Genomic DNA, 9,717 nt, shown 5'->3' with positions numbered 1-9,717 from the left:
CTGATTGCCTAGTGGTTATTATTCCAGGGTTTCATTGCCATGACCCAAGTTCAATTCTTGGTCAGGAAACTGAGATCCCACAAGACACACAGTGTGGCCAGAAAAAAAAAAATAAGAGTGAGAAAGAAAAAAAATGAAAAGAAGTGAAGAAAGCCTATGGTCCTTAGAGACACCATTAAAGAAATAATCTATGCATCATTGGAGTCCTAGAAGAATAAGAAAAGGAGAAAGAGGTAGAAAGCTTATTTAAAGAAATAATGGCCAAGAACCTCTCAAACCTGCGGAGAAACTTGGAAATTCAAATTCATGAAGCTAATGTTACGCTTATTTGCTCAGTTGTGTTTGACTCTTTGAAACTCTGTGGACTGTAGCCCACCAGGCGCCTCTGTCCATGGTATTTTTCAGGCAACAACACTGAGTGTGTTGCCATTTTCTTCTCCAGAGGATCTTCCCGACCCAGGGGTCTAACCTGTGTCACCTGTGTCTCCTGCATTGCAGGCAGATTCTTTACCTGCTAACCCATGGGGGAAGCTCATGAAGCTAACAGGCATCCTCAAATTTCAATCCAAAGTGATCTTCTCCAAGATCCATTATAATAAAACTGTCTAAAGTCAAAGACGAGAGATTTTAAACAGCAGAAGAAAAAAAATTTCTCTCATGTAAGTGAACCCCCATAAGGCTATCAGTAGAAAAATTCTCTCACGTAAGGCTATTCAGTAGAAACCTTGCAGACCAAGAGAGAATAAAATGATCTATTAAAAGGATTGAAAGAAAAAAAAACCTACCAGCCAAGGATAGTTTACCCAGCACAGTTGTCTTTAAGAAATGAACATGACGGCTTCCTTGGTGGCTCAGTGGTAAACAATCCCCCTGCCAGTGCAGGAGACAGGGGTTCAATCCTTAATCTGGGAAGACCCCACACGCCACAGAGCAATTAAATCTGTGCACTACAACTACTAAGATAAAGACAGATGACAGAGTAGAAGGATGTGTGCTCAGCTTCTCTTGTGAGAACTCCAAAATTACAACTCACTGCTGAACAGCTATCGACAGGAGAATGTTGGATCCCAGCAAAAGAAGATAGCTCACATCCAAGGTCAAAGGAGAAGCCCTAGCAAGACAGTAGAAATGGCAAAATCATGTTTAGAATCAAACTCCATAACCACCAGAGATGCTTGGAGGGCTCAAACAAGGCATTGTGCACACCAGGAGACACCCACAAAGACTGAGCCAGACCTGCCTGTGAGTGTGTGAGTGTCTCCTGCAGAGGTACATGTCAGCAGTGGCCTGCCGCAGGGGCAGGGGCTGTGGGTGCAGACCTGGGTGTGGCATAAGCCCTCTTAGAGGAGGTCACTATTAACCCCACCATAGAGCTGCTAGAACTTACACAGGACTGGGGAAACACTCTTAGAGTGCACAGATAAAACCTTGTGCGCACCAGGACCCCAGAGAAAGGAGCAGGGACCCCACAAGGGACTGACCCAGACTTGCCTGTGAGTGTCCAGGAGTCTGGCAGAGGCGTGGGTCAGCAGTGGCCTGCTGCAGGGTTGGGGGCACTGAGTGCAGTAGTGCATGCCTGGGACCTTTTGGAGGAGGTCACCATTTTCTTCATTACCTCCACCATAGTGTTGTTTCAAGTCAAACAACAGGGAGGGAACACAGCCCCAGCCATCAACAGAAAATTGGATTAAAGATTTACTGAGCATGGCCCTGCCCATCAGAACAAGACCCACAGTCAGTCTCTCCCATCAGGAAGCTTCCATAAGCCTCTTATCCTTTTCTGTCAGAAGGCAGACAGAATGAAGACCACAATCACAGACAGCTAATCAAACTGATCACATGAACCACAGCCTCGTCCAACTCAATGAAACTATGAGCCATGCCCTGTAGGGCCACCCAAGATGGACGGGTCATGGTGGAGAGTTCTGACAAAACCTGGTCCACTGGAGAAGGGAATGGCAAACCACTTCAGTATTCTTGCCTTGAGGACCCCATGAACAGTATGAAAAGACAAAAAGATAGGACACTGAAAGTTGAACTCCCTGGGTTTGTAGGTGCCCAGTACGCTACTGGAGATCAGTGGAGAAATAACTCCAGAAAGAATGAAGAGACAGAGCCAAAGCAAAAACAATACCCAGTTGTGGATGTGACTGGTGATGGAAGTAAAGTCTGATGCTGTAAAGAACAATATTGCATAGGTAACTGGAATGTTAGGTCCATGAATCAAGGAAAATTGGAAGCGGTCAAACCAGAAGATGGCGAGGGTGAACACTGACATTTTAGGAATCAGTGAACTAAAATGGACTAGAATGGGTGAATTTAACTCAGATGACCATTGTATCTACTACTGTGGGCAAGAATCCTTTAGAATAAATGAAGTATGCATCATAGTCAAGAAGAGAGTCCAAAATGCAGCTCTTGGGTGTAATCTCAGTAATGACAGAATGATCTCTGTTCATTTCCAAGACAAACCATTCATTATCACAGTAATCCAAGTCTATGCCCCAACCAGTAATGTTGCATGATTCTATGAAGACCTACAAGACCTTCTAGAACTAACATCCCCAAAAGATGTCCTTTTCATCACAGGGGATTGGAATGCAAAAGTAGGAAGTCAAGAGATACCTGGAGTAACAGGCAAATTTGGCCTTGGAGTACAAAATGAAGCAGGGCAAAGGCTAACAGAGTTTTGCCAAGAGAACTCACTGTTCATAGCAAACACTCTCCTCCAACAACAAAAGAGAAGTCTGTACACATGGACATCACCAGATGCTGAATACCGATATAAGATTGATTATATTCTTTGCAGCCAAAGATGGAGAAGCTCTATACAGTCAGCAAAAAGAAGACCAGGAGCTGAATGTGGTTCAGATCATGAACTCCTTATTGCCAAATTCAGAGTTAAATTGAAGAAAATAGGGGAAAACCATTAGACCATTCAGCTATGACCTAAATCAAATCCCTTACAATTATATAGTAGAAGTGGCAAATAGATTCAAGGGATTATATCTGATAGACAGAATTCCTGAAGAACTATGGACAGGAGGTTTGTGACATTGTACAGGAGGCAGGGATCAAGACCATCCCCAAGAAAAAGAAATGCTAAAAGGCAAAATGGTTGTCTGAGGAGACCTTACAAATAGCTGACAAAAGAAGAAAAGCAAAAAGCAAAGGAGAAAAGGAAAGATATACCCATTTGAATGCAGAGTTCCAAAGAATAGCAAGGAGAGACAAGAAAGCCTTCCCCATTGATCAGTGCAAAGAAATAGAGGAAAACAATAGAATGGGAAAGACTAGAGATCTCTTCAAGAAAATTAGAGATACCAAGGGAACATTTCATGCAAAGACGGGCTCAATAAAGGACAGAAATGGTATGGACTTAACAAAAGCAGAAGATATTAAGAGGTTGCAAGAGTATACAGAAGAACTATACAAAATAAATGTTCATGACCCAGATAACCATGATGGTGTGATCACTCACCTAGAGACAGACATCCTGGAAGGTGAAGTCAAGTGGGCCTTTGGAAGCATCACTACGAACAAAAGTAGTAGAGGTGATGGAATTCCAGTTGAGCTATTTCAAATCCTGAAAGATGATGCTGTGAAAGTGCTGCACTCAGTATGCCAGCAAATTTGGAAAACTCAGCAGTGGCCACAGAACTGGAAAAGGTCAGTTTTCATTCCAATCTCAAAGAAAGGCAATGCCAAAGAATGTTCAAACTACCATACAATTGCACTCATCTCACACACTAGTAAAGTAATGCTCAAAATGCTCCAAGCCAGGCTTCAACAGTACGTGAACTGAGAACTTACCGATGTTCAAGCTGGATTTAAAAAAGGCAGAGGAACCAGAGATCAAATTGCCAACATCTGCTGGATCATCTAAAAAGCACGAGAGTTCCAGAAAAAAAACATCTACTTCTGCTTTATTGACTACATCAAATCCTTTGACTGTGTGGATCACAACAAACTGTGACATTCTTGAAGACATGGGAATACCAGACCACCTGACCTGCCTCCTGAGAAATCTGTATGCAGGTCAAAAAGCAACAGTTAGAACTGAACATGGAACAACAGACTGGTTCCAAATTGGGAACGGAGTATGTCAAGGCTGTATATTGTCATCTTGTTTATTTAACTTATATGCAGAGTACATCATGTGAAATGCTGGGCTGGATGAAGCACAAGCTGAAATCAAGATTGCCAGGAGAAATATCAATAACCTCAGATGATACCACCCTTACGGCAGAAAGTGAAGAAGAACTAAAGAGCCTCTTAATGAAAGTGAAAGAGGAAAGTAAAAATGTTGGCTTAAAACTCAACGTTCAGCAAACTCAGATCATGTCATCTGGTCCCATCACTTCATGGCAAATAGATGGGGAGACAATGGAAACAGTGAGAGAGTTTATTTTGGGGGGCTGCAAAATCACTGCAAATGGTGACTGCAGCCATGAAATTAAAAGACGCTTGCTTCTTGGAAGAAAAGCTATGACCAACCTAGACAACATATTAAAAAGCAGAGACATTACCTTACCAACAAAGGCCTGTCTAGTCAAAGCTATGGTTTTTCCGGTAGTCATTTATGGATGTGAGGGTTGGACTATAAAGAAAGCTGAGCACTGAAGAATTGATGCTTTTGAACTGTGGTGTTGGAGAAGACTCTTGAGAGTCCATTGGACAGCAAGGAGATCCAACCAGTCCATCCTAAAGGAAATCAGTCCTGAATTTTCATTGGAAGGACTAATGCTGAAGCTGAAGCTCTAATACCTTGGCCACCTGATGTAAAGAGTTGATTCATTGGAAAAGACTCTGATGGTGGAAAAGATTGAAGGCAGGAGGAGAAGGGGATGACATGGTTGGATGGCATCACCGACTCATGGACATGAGTTTGAGTAAGCTCCGGGAGTTGGTGAAGGACAGGGAATCCTGGTGTGCTGCAGTCCATGGGGTCGCAAAGAGTCGGACACGACTGAGTGACTGAACTGAACCACAACTATTGAACCTGTTCTCTAGAGCCCAGGAACCACAACTAATGACCCCATATGCTGCAACTCCTGAAGCCCGTGTGCCCTAGAGCCTGTGCTCCATCTCAAGAGAAGCCCATGTACTGAGACTAGAGAGTAGCCTGTGCACAGCAACGACCCAGCACAACCAAATATGAATAAATTAATTTTTAAAAAGAAATGAAGATGATATAAAGACTGCCACTACAGCCCCCTTATATTAATGCTGAAAGGAGGTCTTCAGGCTGAAATGATAGCTTATAAAGTGACAAGATGGCAATTGTAAGTCCTCACCTATCAATAATAAAACTTAAGTGGATTAAATTATCCAATTAAAAGGTACAGAGCATCTGAATGGATAAAAAACAAAACCAAACTATATACTGCTTACAAAAGACTCATCTTCAAGGACACAGATAAGCTGAAAGTGAGAGGATGGAAGAAGTTACTCCATGAAAATAGAAGTTAAAATTGGTATCAAGTGAAACAGACTTCAAGTAAAATACTGTAATAAGAGATGAGGTCATTATATAATGCTAAATGAATCAATTCAGCAAGAGAATGTAACAATTGTAAATATATATCAACCCAATAGCAGAGCACCTAAATATATTGAGCAAATAGTAATATCAGAAGGGAGTAATAAGCAATGATAAATAATAATAAGAGAGTTTAATACCTTACTTTCAAAACAACCTGTGTCCACTGACAGATGAATGGATAAACAAAATGTAGTATATGTGTATACAATGGAATATCAGTCATAAAAAAGAAAATCTTGCCATTTGTGATAACATGGATAGATCTTAAGGGTATTATGCTAAGTGAAATAAGTGAAATAGAAAGACAAATACTGTACAATCTCAGTATATGGAATCTACACATATATGGAATCTACAAACATTGAACTCATCGAAACAGTGTGGAATGGAAGTTATCAGGGGCTGAGGGGTGGAAGAAATTGAGAGATGTTGGTCAAAGCATTCAAATGTCCATTTATAAAATAAATCAGTTCTGGGGATCTAATATACTGCATGGTATCTATAGTTAAAAATATTGTATTTTATACTTGAAAGTTGCAAAAGTAGAGCTTTAATGTTCTCACTGTAAGAACAACAGCAAAATGGTAATTAAGTGAGGTGAAGGATGTGTTGACTCACCTTATTGTGGTAAACATTTTGTAATATATATGTGTCAAATTATCACATGATATACCATACACTTACACAGTGTTATGTATCAATTATATCTCAATAAAGCTGAAAAAAGGAAGGAATGAGAATTCATGTTAGAGAGACTTTCCTGGTGGTCCACTGGTTAACACTTCATGCTCCCAGTGTAGAGGTCATGAGTTCGATCCCTGGTTGGTTGGGGAACTAAGATCCCACATGGTGAGCAGCGTGTGGCCGGAAAAGAAAAATGAATTCATGTAAGAAAAATCTGAACTTTAAGTTCCTTATCCAACAACATAGATCCTAAATGGCACATTTCCTTTTTTTAATTTAGAGTATTCCAAATGGAAATATTATTTATGACAAAGTATCCAAATTACTTCCAACTTAACTTTTTGTGTTTTAAACTCTTGACAAATTAGAACTCCTTTTACAGTGAGGCAATAGGTCTAATTTTTTTGAAATGAGCCATTGATACTGAAATCCAGCCCTTGATCTCTGTTGGCCAGCAGGGTTCAGTGTATATATTCATCCCAGAAAATGGCTTAGTTTCAGGAAGGACAGGTCAGCCAGGTAGGGAGGGAGAGTCATGTTCTAACCAAAGTAGGGCATGATGACTTCCATGGAGAGCCTTGCTTTTTCTTCAGATCAGACACATTCAGTGTCATGAAAAACTCTTCTCACTAATTTGTGCACATAGTTCTTTTGAGATTGATGCTTTTGGAAGGAAAGTACAAAATGACAGTGTCTGAGAACAGCAGTTTTAGCGGGATATTCCTGACCCAGTTAAAGAGACTCAAATTTTAGGCAAAAATCCATGCTCCTAATTTCCTCGGCAGTTCTATGACACATTTGAGTGGATGCATTACAATTTTTAAACCTTTCCCAATAAAAAATGTGAATATAAATGTAAGATTTTTAGGTGTAACATGGTTGTCATCCATTTTTTGTTTTTGCCATTCTTACCCTAGAAGGAATGGAGGCTGCTCTAGAAACCAGGCTATTAAAATGTCCCTTTGTCAAATGTGTTAACAAATGTAATTCATTCATATAAAAGAGGACATGGAATCTCAATAGCTGCCTTAGGAACAAAAGTTATATTAACAACTGAGAGGATTATAGGAGGGTTTATCACTGCTTTAAGTATAATGAACACACAGAACATATCTTTTGACAGTCTGGGTTATAGTTTTAGCCATTGCAGGCTGTAGTTTTCTCACCCTTTCTTGAAGGGGAGCCGAGAAGCAACAGGGTTATCCCTCAGCTCCAGCATGTCCACCTTCTAGGAACTCTTTAGAAGATGTTTTTAGTGCCCATGTCACTTCCCTCGCCTGCTCCTAACTTCAGCCATTTCTGTGTTGCACAGTTCCTTGCACACGCAGATGCATCACAGCAGCATGTATATTAGTTTGCTAAGGCTGCAGTAACGAAATCCCGTGAACTGAGTGCCTTACACAACAGAAATTGACTCACAGTTTTGGAGGCTAGAAATTCCAGATCATGGTGTTGACAGGCCACGCCCCCTCCAGAGGTGCTAGGGAAGGTCTGCTCTCCCAGTATCTGGCAGCTCCTTGGCTTGTGGCAGCAGAACTTCCGTCTTCACGTGATACTCTCCTTGTGTGCTTATTGCTGTTCTCTAGTCGCTAAGTCACGTCCGACTCTTTGTGACCCCATGGACTGTAGCCCACCAGGCTCCTCTGTCCATGGAATTCTCCAGGCAGGAATCCTGGAGTGAATTGCTATTCCCTCCTCCAGGGGATCTTCCTGATCCAGGGATCAAACCTGTATCTCCTGCATTGGCAGGTAGATTCTTTACCACTGAACCACCGGGAAAGCCCTGTCTATGTCCAAATTTCCTCCTTTTTCTAAGGATGCCAGTCATGTTGTATTCAGGAGTATCCTAATAACCTCATTTTAATTTGATTACCTTTGTGAAGAATATGTCTTCAAATAATGTCACCTTCTGAAGTGCTGGGAGTTAGAAGTTCAACATGCAGAGTTTCAACATGCAGAGTTCAGCCCATAGCAGCATCACACCTTAAATACACCTTGCTTTCTATCTCATGGCCTTATCAGAGCTGAAGCTGTGGAAGCTGCTGGGCTCAGGTGAAGCTGTTGACACCCTTGGGGCAGTCCTCAGTCAGTCAGGGACGACCCAGTGAAAAAATGCACCAGACTCCTCTCATTTTGATGGATTATTCTGGCAGGTATTCCATCTTTTCTCAAAAGTCCTTTTAAGACTGGGTCCCAATTGTTAAAACAGCAACTTCATTAACACACCCAGACGTTGATTTTCTCCCATCTCACTGTTCTTTTCTCTTACTATAACTTCTTGTGATTCCCTCAAACAAATCACCAACACTCTGCTAACATGATCTCTTTGTCTCAAACTCTGCTTTGGGGACTATCCAAACAGCTGCTTTTTCAATCTTCAGTAGAAAAACTAAGCAATCCCCTAAAAGGCTATGTCTCAAGTTATGCATGATAGTAGTGCCTCTGATTTGAGCTTCTCAGGTGGCTCAATGGTAAAGAATCTGCCGGCAGTGCAGGAGATGCAGGTTTGATCCCTGGGTCGGGAAGATCCCCTGGAGAGGGAAATGGCAACCCACTCCAGTATTCTTGCCTGGGAAATCCCATGAAAGAGGAGCCTGGCAGGCTACAGTCCATGTAGTTGCAAAAAGTCAGACACAACTAGCGACAAAAAAACTGACGACAACAGTGCCTCTGATTATGATATTAACTATGAAAAACTATATTTTTCTACTCTTCATAAATGTGGCATCTTGCTAGTATGAGTATAATAGACGTGTAGAAATAACTTTATTGCTGATAATACCTACGCCCATTTTGGCAGGTAAGAAAAACTGAAATTCACAGAGTATAATTGATAATACAAGAAGCTAGAAGCAGAGAGAGGACTAGAACCTAGATTCTCTGATACCTAAATTAGCATCTTTCCCTAGTTAGTTGTTGCTCCATCATGTCTGACTCTTTGCGACCCCATGGACTGCAGCACACAGGCTTCCCTGTCCATCACCAACTCCTGGAGCTTGCTCAGACTCATGTCCATTGAGTCGGTGATGCCATCCAACCATCTCATCCTCTGTCGTCTCCTTCTCCTCCTGCCTTCAATTTTTCCCATCCTCAGGGTCTTTTCCAGTCAGTCAGCTCTTTGCATCAGGTGGCCAAAGTATTGGAGCTTCAGCTTCAGCATCAGTCCTTCCAATGAATATTCAGGACTGATTTCCTTTAGGATGGACTGGTTGGATCTCCTTGCAGTCCAAGGGACTCTCAAGAGTCTTCTTCAACACCACAGTTCAAAAGCATCAATTCTTCAGTGCTCAGCTTTCTTTATGGTCCAACTCTCATATCCCACTACATGTTTAATTCCTGTTGCCAGGAATACTTCATATGTTCATAAATGTTCCTTTTAGAGGGTGTTTTACATGCTTTTTAATGTAATGGAATATAAAATTTGTAAAGACAGGGAGGATTCCTATTTATATTTGTGACAAATGGGATAATGTCTTTTATAAAATGGA

Source organism: Ovis canadensis, chromosome X, assembly GCF_042477335.2.
Source record: "Ovis canadensis isolate MfBH-ARS-UI-01 breed Bighorn chromosome X, ARS-UI_OviCan_v2, whole genome shotgun sequence".
NCBI lineage: Eukaryota > Metazoa > Chordata > Mammalia > Artiodactyla > Bovidae > Ovis > Ovis canadensis.
This window is presented reverse-complemented; position numbering follows the sequence as displayed.